The sequence below is a fragment of the Tamandua tetradactyla genome, chromosome 3, assembly GCF_023851605.1.
Source record: "Tamandua tetradactyla isolate mTamTet1 chromosome 3, mTamTet1.pri, whole genome shotgun sequence".
NCBI lineage: Eukaryota > Metazoa > Chordata > Mammalia > Pilosa > Myrmecophagidae > Tamandua > Tamandua tetradactyla.
In genome coordinates this window covers 37,071,503-37,083,859 of record NC_135329.1, presented here as the reverse complement: position 1 = coordinate 37,083,859, position 12,357 = coordinate 37,071,503, and the positions used below count along the sequence as shown (strand labels likewise).

Sequence of the window (12,357 nt, the reverse complement as noted above, 5' to 3'; positions counted from 1 at the left end):
CTGCTATAAAAACAAGTTTTCATTCAGTAAATAAGAAAAATAATGGTCTTTCCAATTGAGCAGAGAATTAACAAGAACAATTTTTTTTTTTTTGTAGAAAAAAAGCTGGATAATGTGGTATACCCTGCAGATGCATATTATCAAGATGAAGAAAGACAATGACATTCAAAATATTACAGAAGTGTGAAAAGTGAAAGTGCTAATTCAGTAATAGGAGAGTCAAAAATAAGGCAGAAGACGGAGGTGCAATGGTGGCTCAGTGGCAGAGTTCTCTCCTGCCATGTCAGAGGCTCGGGTTCGATTCCCGTTGCCTGCCCATGCAAAAACAAAAATAATAATAAAATAAAGTTAAATTAAAAATAAGGCAGAAGAAAAAGACAAAATGCTTGAAAAGAGGTGGAATAAGGTAAACAATAGGAGAAATAAAGTAATATCATAGAGATTTGCAGTGGAGGCAGCAAATTTAGGCAATGAGGTTCTTATTGGATCACATACCTGTCTACCATCTCTACATTTTGAAAGAAAATCATAAAGATATGTAAAGAATAGAGGCTGATATAGCTGATATTAAAGAGAAAATACAAACACCAGCCTATCCACCCTGGCCAGACAATTACTTTGAAGTCCATTGTGAGAGGTAACTGTGCTAAGTACATGTTTGAATAGTGATATGAAGTGTCTAAATTTGTTGCGTAATGTTTAATTCAACTTGTAGCAAATGGGTTCTTCTTTCCAGTAGTCTCCTCTTGTGATAGATAATCGAAGAACTTGAATTTTCATTGCTCTTTGGTCCCTAGACTAGGGCAAGCAGGGATTATCACTGATTTAGCAAATCATCACTATCATAATTGGCATCATCATCACAGCCACCACTGTTGAAGGTTTACTAAATCCCACTCTAAGTTCTTTATGTTCATATCTAGACATTTCATTTAATTATCACAAACAAAGTATTATCAATACCACCCCTATTATAGAGATGGAACTTAAAGTATAGGAGAGTTAAATAACTTGTCCTTCCAGGCATTCTGTGTGCACACTGGATGTAATTGTGTGATAGTATTAACCCACCACTCCTCACCGTACCCCAGAGTAGTGGTGCAGTCATTCTTATATCTTGGTAATCAATTAAATTCTACCATGCGTGAGTAAACAAAACATATAAATGGCTTCAAAACAAATCCTCCTTTTAAATTAAAGAGTTGCTTTGTTGATACAAAAAGATACACACAAACTAAACACTATTAAGACATTTAGATATCTAAGTCATATCACACAAGTGGAAATTCAATATCCAAGGTGGACCGAATGCTTGAAGGGGACTGCAACAGCACAGAACCTGCATCAGAGGCCCTCACAGTGGAGGCAAGCCCAGCTCCAACAGAGTTTCAGGTCCCCTCTCCTCTTCCAGGGTCGTGAGAGACACTCCATTCAAGGGCGGGTGTTCATTCCGAAGCCCTTTGGGCAGGTCAAAGCCCTCAAACTCTAGAGACTGGAGGGAAAGAATTATTTTCATTTCTGGATAGATGTCATCCAAGGCAGGAACAGAGCTTTTGCTTCGAACATTCTTCTCAGTCATCTTTTTGGCAGAGAGAGCTGTTTTTTTTTTTGTTTGATTGGTTGGCTGTTGTGTGTGTGTATGTTTTGAGGAGCCCATTCATCTTTACTGACTTTTGTGTAACTCTGTTGACAATTCTCAAAGCCTTCCCGGCACCCCTAGGTAAAACTGGTGGAGCATCAAATATTTTGCCAACACGTGGTGATGAAAACTGAGCGCTCCCATAGATGACTTTGACCCCTGAAGGATAAGGCCTAGATCCTTAGCTTCAGCCCATCCTTAGAAGCCACATGGGTACCTGGTTCTCCATTTTTCTTATCAACAAAGAAAACCTCTTTGATTATTCTTGGTTTTAACCACAAAACTCACCTAAGCTTCTTAAAAAAAAATTAAAAAATAAAAAGGATAAATCCAGTACTAAGGACCAGGGATGGAGACTTCAACTTCCATTTCAGATTATAATTACCTATCTTATTTTAGGAGTCACTTTCCTGCCACAGAACTTCCTCCCTCCCTCCCTTCTTTCCTTCACTTCCTTCTTTCTTTCTTTTTCATAATGAAGACAATATACTAGGTATTCTATAAGGACTGTCTCAAAGTGTCCTTTAATCTGTGCAGCTTTCTTTTCTTTCTCCTCTTTTTCTGACTTTCATTTTTCATAGCCATTGTTCGGCCAAGTCAAACTGCCATCCATTATTCAGTTCCAGGTGTTAAGAGAACATCAACATGTGCTTCAACCATTTCTTAAGAGTTTGTTAATTTTCATTGGCTGCATAGCAAGCTGAAAAGAGTGTTCTGTCCTTGTACTGACCCATTTTTTAACTTGTACCAAAAGAAAGTGTGAATTATTATGGTTGGCTTGGAGCCAGCTAAAAGCCATATTCCCTGTTCTATGTACATTCTGCCTTCCCTCATCAAGTGACCTCATATATAGCAGAATAAAGTATTTGGAAGACATGCAGGCTCTGTTCTTTTCAAAAATGGGGGGAAAATCAGCATTTATTGCAAACTTGTGGGTTTTTATTTTCTGGTATATACGGGAATTATCCTGTTTTAAAAAAGAATAGAAAAAGTGGGCAAACTTCAAAGCCACTAAAAGGTTATTTATTTAAATATAGCTACCCAAATATCACCTGTGAAATTTTAATTGTATTAGTGATCAACTTCAAAGTATATTAATTAAGGAGATCCCAAGACTTCCAGATTCAGAGGAAGGATGAAATATCTAAACTGGAACATTTATCCTTTGGTTAGAGAGGAACCCTGGCTTTCTGAAATCAACTAGAGAACCATTTAAAGTCTATATACTTTGTTTAAGTGCATTAATGATCAATGGGAAAGGAACAAGAGGAACCGTGGAGAGAAAGGAAGTATACTTTGCATTTGTCCTGTATAATTGGACATTATACATCATTTTGTTTTCCTTTGGACAGTTGGACAACCACCCAACATCTTGCCACTTTGTAAAAAAGTGTGAATTTTGATTTAAAATGATTTATTTATCTGACTAAAGTTGGAGGTGTACTGATTAAGCAATGCTTTCTTTGACAGACAGCTCTCAAAATCATAGAGCTTCAGTTTTGATTCTTGTGATCACTCATATTTGAGAAATTCTTGACATCAGTGGTTCCAAAGTGTTGCTGAAGTTGCAGTCTGATGTAGCATATTTCCCAAATTTGGGTTATCATAGGAATTACCTGGAATGCTTGTTAATCTCCAGATTGAAGCAAAAGTTCTCCCACCTTAACCCCCCATCATAAAAGAGGCATCTGAACTCTGGGGAAGATGTTTAATGGCATGCATCTTCACAAAGCACCCTAATGACTCTCAAGTTCAAGCATAAGTGGCAAGTAGCAAAGATGGAATAGTATGAGTTAAGTCCCGGAAATTGATGTGAAGGCCAACTCAACACTTGGGGGCTGAGAGTGCTTGATCCAATCAACCTTCATACAGTTTGGTTTCCTTAGTTTTTAAATAAGAAAAATAGCATAAATACTTTTTAATGAGTAAGAAAAGCTTGACTGGCCAAGTACAAGATCTAGTAACAAGTAACTATAAAAGAAATTAGACCTGTTGTCAATAACTTCTTCAAAATATGATTGTGAAACTAGACTTACTGATTGATGAAGGGTTTCTTTCGTGATTGTACAGCTCAGATTTAGGTATTAGCTGCTGTTAATTATTATACAACTCGTACCAATAATGAAGTCAGCCTCCTCCCCAAAATAAACAACCAGACAGAAAATAAAATTAGCTCTTAAACAGAGTAAGTAATAAGAATATGGGCCAATTCATTATAAATCTCAAACAGTAAACAGCTTTTTGATGTCTTGAGCCTCACTGAAAATTTATATCTTATTTCCATCATAAGTTTCCATCATAGAAAGCAAATGGCATTTTATGCCCCAGTCTTTGTGTATATGATTTATAAAATATGCTCTGAAAAGGAATTTGCTGGTGAATGTGATGTGGCTATTTCATTCTGTCAGAGTTTAGGAGCTGCTCTCTCATGCTATTCGCTAAATAATTCAATAATATATAATGAGTACCTACTATGGGTTGGGTTCTCTCCTAGGAGATGAATTTGTTTGCAGTGACCAGAGACTTTGAGCTGAAGTAGCACCTAGATCCAGGGAAGCACGCATGGAAATAAACTATAATTATGGTACAGTGTAGTTGGCGCCATGATACAGCGTAGAAAGATATTTAACACTATGGAGACACTGAAAAAAAAAAAGAATGATCAATTCTGTAAAAGATAGGGAAAGTTTCAGAGGAAAGTTAATATCAGAGGCGGATTTACAAGTATGTCTAGAAATGTGAATTTAATGAAATGCATAGTTTTATTAAAAACTTCTTACAGTTATTCAAAATTGAGCAAGGGTAAACCCAGCTAAATTCATATCCTGCTGTGCCTGCTTTAGAAAAGCCATCTAAAGTGGGTGTGAGGGAGACAGGGGAAGAAAAAGTTCATCAATAGAAACAACAGAAACATAATTAAAAGAGAACCTATTCTTTTAGGTAAGCTTGCATTATGTAAAAAATGCGTGGTGTCCTAGAGGTGCCCGTGGAACTAATGGTTGGTACCTACGTGCTCTGAGCCACTTTCATTATAAATGAATGTCTTACTGCCAACGAGATACCTTTGCATTTGAATAAATTCATGCTAATTTGTTTCTGGAAAATCCATGTTAAAGACTTGCTTATTTTCATCGTGGAATAATGAACTTGTTTTTCTTTATGGTAACTCTAGGGTGATACAAATGTATCATTTGTAAGTGAAAGTGAGTCTCATAACTCAGAATTCTTAATTCAGTATGTTTTATTGTTTTAAATTATAATAAATGAAAGCCCTAAGATAGATGAAACACTGGTCAATATTTAGTAGACCATTTTTTCAGATCTCTATTTTTGTGCCATTTTTAAATGCAGAAATTCAGATTACAGTTTGGGTTTTCCTACAGAAGACCACTGAAATGGAACATAAAGAATGATTATAAGTCTCTGAGACAAAATATTTCAAATTGGAAAAAATAGTCCAGCTGCCAAGACATGATATAATATTAAAAGCAGGTTCAATAGGGAAACTGCAAAATAAAATGTTATAGCATAAATTTAGACTAAGGAGTAATGAGTAACTAAGCCAAGCAGACCTAGGTTTGCATACTGATTTCAGTACTTGCTAACTTCCTAAAGGTGTAATCATGGGTTAAATATTCAACTCTCCCAGAGTACTAGTTTCCTCACCTACAAAAGAGGATAATATAATGCACTACATGTCAGGGAATGTGAGAATTAAATTAGATACATACATGGGTAATGTCCCTAGAACAGTAACCATGGCATAGTAAGTGCTTTATAAATATTGATTTTCAATTCCCTTCACCTTTTTATTCTAAAGCACTTTCATTTTAGAGTCAATACCAAATATCTGTATTATATTTAATGTGCACAAACCCATATCTGTAGTATATTTCATGTGCACAAACCTCTGAACAGAAGGGACCAGTATGTTATTCAGAATGAACAAATTGGTATGTATAACTTTTAAGAATAAAACAAATTAAATATACAAATACTTATCCTTAAAGGGCTGCTTTATGTAAGAAAAAGGGCATCTCAATGCTTTAAATAATTGCTATCAAAGCCGAATTTAAATGTACATAATAAGTATTCCAGTTCTAAAGTGATTTTGAAAAATATACATTCGATAGTCATCAAATGCAAAAGCCATGTATCTTTGTATTAAGTAGGGAGTTTATTTGTATTCTGAGAGACGATCCGGTTCTAGCATGTTATAATGTATTTTAAATAGCTACTGCAGAATTCTAAGCCTGCTTCATGCAATATTGATTTTCGTTAAATTGATGAAGCTGTTTAAGAAAGAAAAATATGGCAGAGCTCGCTGTCAGCTTTATTAGGGGTTTTAAATGTCTAAAATCATGCAAAAATCTAGTGAAAACATTCTGAATTACAGTATTATGTTTTTACTGGAAATATAACTTGCCACAAGACAAGAAGACAGAGTATGACACTAATGATATTCATGTGGGTGGACTCAATGCATCATGTTGTCATATATCTGGCATTTTCATTTCTCACTCCCACAGACACAAAATATCAGCATCCAATGCCCTGTAACAGCAAAATAATAGTGGTGGTAAAAAGCATTAACACTTAAGTCTTCAGAACAAAGAACGCTTTTCATAAGGCAATTCTGGATTCTCTAAAAATTTGAAGACTTCATAAAGTACTATATTGCAATCTATTTTTTTTAAATCTAGAATGAAAGCAAATAAAAGATACATTTGGTAGCTTTTCTCATGATGAAAACATGTCACTAGTATTTTTGGTTTTGGGGTGCACAGTTTGGGAAGTCAGTATTTTAATATAGCAAAATATAATCTAAGTGCATTATATAAGATTGTGTGTCGTGGTCTAAAGACAAATCTGTTACTATTCAAAAGATTTCAAGTAGATACTTCTAGGACTCTAATGAAGGAGTAAAATAATTTATCAATTTAGTAGTCACCTTGTTTCTTTCCATATTGGCCAGAAACCTCTGTTGTTCAAAGTAGGTATTAAAGGAATTAAAAAACTGGGATACAAAGCCGAAGCTAAAGATTCAAAAGCAACATTGAGGCACTATCAATTTGCAGGCTTTCTCTTGTATACATTTGTGCTGGTTTGAAAGGAAGCATGCCCCCTAAGAAAAGCCATGTTTTAATAGAAATCCCATTTCATAAAGGTAGAATAATCTCTATCCAATACCGTATGTTTGAAACTGTAATGAGATTATCTCTCTGAATGATGTGATTTAGTCAAGAGTGGTTCTTAAACTGGATTAGGGGATGACATGTCTCCACCCATTTGAGTGGGTCTTGATTAGTTTCTGAAGTTCTATAAAAGAGGAAATATTTTGGAGAACGAGAGATTCAGAGACAGCAGAGCAGAACAACATAGCCATGAGAAGCTGAAGTCCACCACCCAGCGACCTTTGGAGATGAAGAAGGAAAACGCCTCCTGGGGAGTTTCATGAAACCGGAAGCCAGGAGAGAAAGCTAGCAGATGACGAAGCGTTTGCCATGTGCCCTTCCAGATGAGAGAGACGCCCTGACTGTGTTCGCCATGTGCCTTCTCACTCAAGAGAGAAACCCTGAACTTCATCGGCCTTCTTGAACCAAGGTATCTTTCCCTGGATGCCTTTGATTGGTCATTTCTATAGACTTGTTTTGATTGGGACATTTTCTTGGCCTTAGAACTGTAAACTGGCAGCTCATTGAATTCCCCTTGTTAAGAGCTGTTCTGTTTCTGGTCTACTGCATTCCGGCAGCTAGCAAACCAGAACAGATTTGACCTAGTTCTGTTGCTGTGGACATGAGCCAATGATAGGTGAATCTCATCTGTTGCTAATTACATCTGCAATCGGCTAGGAGGCGTGTCTGATGCAATGAGTGACCTTTGATTTAATTGGCTGGTGCTTAAATGAGGAGTGCAAAGTAGCACAGCCTAAGCAGCTCGGCATTCCTCGTCTCAGCACTCGCAGCTCAGCCCAGGCTTTTGGAGGTGCAGGAAGAAATCACCCTGGGGAAAGTTGTTGGAACCCAGGTGCCTGGAGAGAAAACCAGCAGAGACCATCCTGTGCCTTCCACGTAAGAAAGAACTTCAGTGGAAAGTTAGCTACCTTTCCTCTGAAGAACTGACAAAATAAATCCCCTTTTATTAAAAGCCAATCCGCTTCTGGTGTGATGCATTCCTGCAGCTAGCAAACTAGAACATTATATAGCATTTCCAATTAATTCATTTAATTGAATTGAATTGATTTATAAGAATTTTCATTGAATTTTAAGAACACAAACACAGTTAAGGATTTTCATGTAATTTCTCAGCTTGGCTTGGTTATATCATTTACTAGTCATTTCTTCACGTGTGTTTTTAGCCCTCTAATCCTGATTTTTCACATCTGTAATATAGAATAGCACAGACAGTATAGAATCACTGTAATTATTAAATTAGCTAATATACTTAAAGCTCTGAGCAAGGAATCTGATCCAGAATAATCATTTTTCAGAGTCATATTTGTTTTTCTTTCTCCCCTTCTGCTTCTTCCTCCTTCTTTACTTGATCATTATTATTATAATCAGGAATGGAGCTAAGAATTTGAAGATACAAAGTAGATTACCTGCCCCTTCTCTTAAGTTGGTGTCTGTATATTGGGATCACCTGGCAGCTTCTAAGCTGTACAGATATGTGTCTTTCCAGATATTCTAATTTAACGTATAGTTTTAAAGTTCCTCAGATTTTACATATAGTGAGTAGTAAGAGTCACTTCCTTATGTAATGATGTTAATTTTTATGACTAGGTATTATTTTATATAGAGACAATGTCCCATTCCCATCTCCTTTAATATTCAGTGTTCTATATCCAACTAACTAGTCACAAATCTCATGGCTGTACAAGGTTAACTGAGCTTGTCATTTACTCCACCACTTCAACAAACTTCTTAGACCCTCAATCTTATCAACTTCACTCAATGGCACAGACCAATTTGCTAAAGTCAGAAACACAGAAATTATCTTGGTCTCCTTCCTCTTTCTTATCACATGTATTCAATTCATCAAGATGTCATATTGATTGCACTTCTTATCTACACCCCAGACACATCAACTCCTTTTCACTCTATAAAAACTTTTTGTCATTTTCATTTCTCCATGGGTTACTTTGACAGCCCCCTCTTAACTGGCCTCCCCACTTTCTCTCTTGCCCTACTACAATCAAATATTTCCTAGGCACACATAGTGAGTAGTCCTTTCTCAGCTTTAAGGACTCCAAGAGTTCTTCACTACCAATTTATTGAAATAGGCCCTTCTTACCCTTTTATTCCCTATCACAGCATCCTATTTATTATCTTGATAAAATTTTTAATATTTTATGATATTTACATATTAAATCATTTGCCTCTTGACAGTCAATATTTCTCAATATATTATTAGATATTTGAGGGCCAGGAATGACTCTGTCTCACTACTCAGTTCATTTTTACTGCCAATTATAGAGCTTTCCTGGTAATTAATAATATATGCTCAATAAAATATGAGCAACAAATTACATGGATGAATGAACCCATGGTTCAGTGGAATAAAGCTACATAAAAACAGAAATAATACAAGTGAAAAAGTAATACAATAAATACATATATAAGTTAATATATGTGTAATAAATTAATAGAAGTTAATGTGCTTTGTGAGCACAGGAGAAGTCATGGCTCCTTACCTTTTAGGTTCAAGGATAGCTCCATTGCAAAGATACAGTAATGCTAGATTTTATCAGGTGAGAGAGTTGACTAGATTTGGATGACACGGGGGTGCATTTTAGACAAAGTCAATGTTGTTGTGTGATCCTTTCACACTCTGTATATTTGATGTGTACATTTTTCATGAGTCTAAAAGTCATCAGAGAAGCGATGAGAAGAATGTCCAGAAATAAAGTAGCCTAAATTCTGTGCTTCTTCGAGCCTTGAAATTCTTTTTAGATCAATTTAAAAAGCCACAGTTACTCATGATGTTCTAGTTTTTATTTTTACATTCATCTGAAAGAACAAAAGTGGGAGAGCTAAAAGTATTTAGCTGGACTGTCTTTCTATATTCATAAAAATTGCAAGTATGGTGGCAGAATGATCATAGGCCTACTTACTATTTTACTCAGGCTTGGAATTTCATAAGGGAATATCTGCAAAATAACATCCATAAATTTAAGTTCCTTACAACTTTAGAGTACTTGCTATAGATAATAGTCAATGAATTTGGTATTTCATTTCACACCCGAGAGGAAGATATTTCCTCATGTAGCTTTGGCTAGATAGCGGTAAAATAAAAACTTTAATAGACTTGCATTTGCAGCACTTAGGAAATTTGGATTTTAATGAGGCATGAGAGGGTAGAATGGGTCATGATCACTAAATCCAGATGGAGCCATCTAGCAGGGTATCCTATCAGTTGATAGCTGGAAGGTATCTTAGATGTCACCTAACTCCCTCTATTTTCTAATATGCCATCAGAAAAGGCTGGGATGGAATCCAGGAGTCCCCACTTCAGATGATTTATTATCTATATATCTGCAAAGATATGCATCTAGTTTATTAAAAGCCATGAACAGGCTTGACTGGTATATGTGAATCGGAATCCTGATATTTTGACCACCTTCTTTTCTGCTCTAATAGTCCTGTGGTTACTGGATATTTTCTCATAGTAATGCTGTCAGAGGCCAGAAGGGAAATGCCCTTGTATAGCTTGGTTTAGGAGCCTTTAAAATTCCTCATTATCTTCACCAGCTTCCTCCTGTCTACACCAAATAGACATAAAACTAAAATGACTACAGCAAACAAGAAGCAAATGTGATTTGCGCACAAATACTGTAACAGTCTCCTCCAAATTTATTTAGCCTTGAACCTCTTCTACATAAAAATTCTAGAGCTACCACTCCAAAGAGTAAAAAAAATGTAGTTCACATGCAAAGTTTTGCATCAGGTATAAATTTAGTTCACATATAAAATTTGCAATTTAAAATTGTCTCAGTTTTTCAAGCCTCAGCAAAGTACCAGATTCCTTCCTCTGAAGGAGCCTCAAACCGCAAACCTATAACCTTTCTTCAGGGAAGCTTCAGCTTTAAATTGCTTGACTTCTCCAAAACAATAGTTTCATCTTTTCTCAAGAAGTGCCTCTTCTAAATCAAGTGCCAGTAAGTGGAAATTATTGAACAAAGAATTTGTCAGAAATATACAAAGTATCTTCCTAAGAATGCACAATAAGGGAAAATGGAATGGATATCTTCATGAACGACTGCTATTGCAGATGTTCAGAAGTTCCTCAAACACTTATCAAAGAGGTTTTTTTTTTTTTTTGCTGTTGTTTGTTTTAAGATATTCTGACATAGCTAGACTGACTATACGTTCTTTTAGACACCGTTGTCCTGAAGAAGCTATTTGTTCCCATCTTGATTTCAATTAGCATCTAAACCTCGTATGCTGCATTAGTTCTGGTGATTTTTAGCTAACTGCCTCCATTTTCCTGAAGGATTCCGCTGTGCTGAAGCCCAAGGGGAGGAAATTCCTTTCCCCCTTCTCCACAATTCACTTGATAATGCCTTTGGCAATGACCACCTTTAGGGCACTATTGAATTAATTGGATTTTCCTGTGTTGTTTCCTTGAAGGCACCAGACCTTCTTGTGCACCACTTAAGGAGATAGCAATAGATATTTATTCTCCTCAACACCACCCTCACCTTCCACTCTGGATTCTGCCAATTTGGTCACGACAGCTCATTCACCCAGTTCCTGTCTTTTCTTATTCTGGGAAAAAAAAAAATTTTTTTTTTTTTTTAAGGGCAGAGACGAGGTATTTAGGGGTGAAGATTAAGCAAGTGTTTAGTACATATGCTTTCCCCCATTTCTTCTGCACTGTAATTTAAAATTTTGGTGGTAAACAAGGGATTAAATTTTATTTTTCTCCCTTCTTTTTCAGTCTTCTAGGCATGTATGATTGTTGAGTACTTGTAATATGGCTATTCTGTCTTAAGAACTTAATTTTAAGTTGTATTCTACTTTAATTGATTTTTGTATAAAATTTACCACCGATACTCAAGTCAGCTATAGAAAACCCTTCAGGTTTTGAGTATGAATGTCAAATTTTTCAACTGTAAATTTTATGCATTCTATTCATACATCAAATATTTCCAATGGAAATTTGAAATTAAATTGAAATGTTCTGTAAGTGTAAAACACATAGCATGTTTTGAAGATTTTTCAGAGAATGTACAATATCTCTTTATTGATTATATGTTGAACAGATAATATTCTGTTCTATTGGATATACAATTATATATATATTTATATAAAAAATAAAATAAATTATCTTAATTTACCACAACTGTTTCTTTTTATAATTTTTAATGTGGCTACTCATTTAAAATTATATGTGTGGCTCTCATGATATTTCTAATGGCAGTGCTGCTTTAGATAATTTCTGTGGGATTATTTATAATCAGAGTATCTGTTGGAGATATCAAATAGCTCCTTTTTTCCTCTATAAATGATTTTGTAATTTTCCCTCCATCTCCTTTTACAAAGGCCATTTATAGTGATTTAAAGCCAGAAATATGTATTCAATTTTTTTCCTATATGAGATGTTGAAATGTAATAAGGAGAACCTGAATTATGGTCATGGTTATGAAAGTCAAAGACAAAATGGGGTTTACTTATAGGAGAATGAGTTGAGATCGGATATGGGAAAATGAGCTAAAA

At 35.5% G+C, this 12,357-nt stretch overlaps 1 pseudogene; it reads right to left on the bottom strand.

Moving 5' to 3' along the window:
- Nucleotides 1-1,253: 1,253 nt before the first annotated feature.
- LOC143675537 (securin pseudogene) overlaps nt 1,254-12,357 on the bottom strand; it is a 33,186-nt pseudogene continuing 22,082 nt past the window's right edge.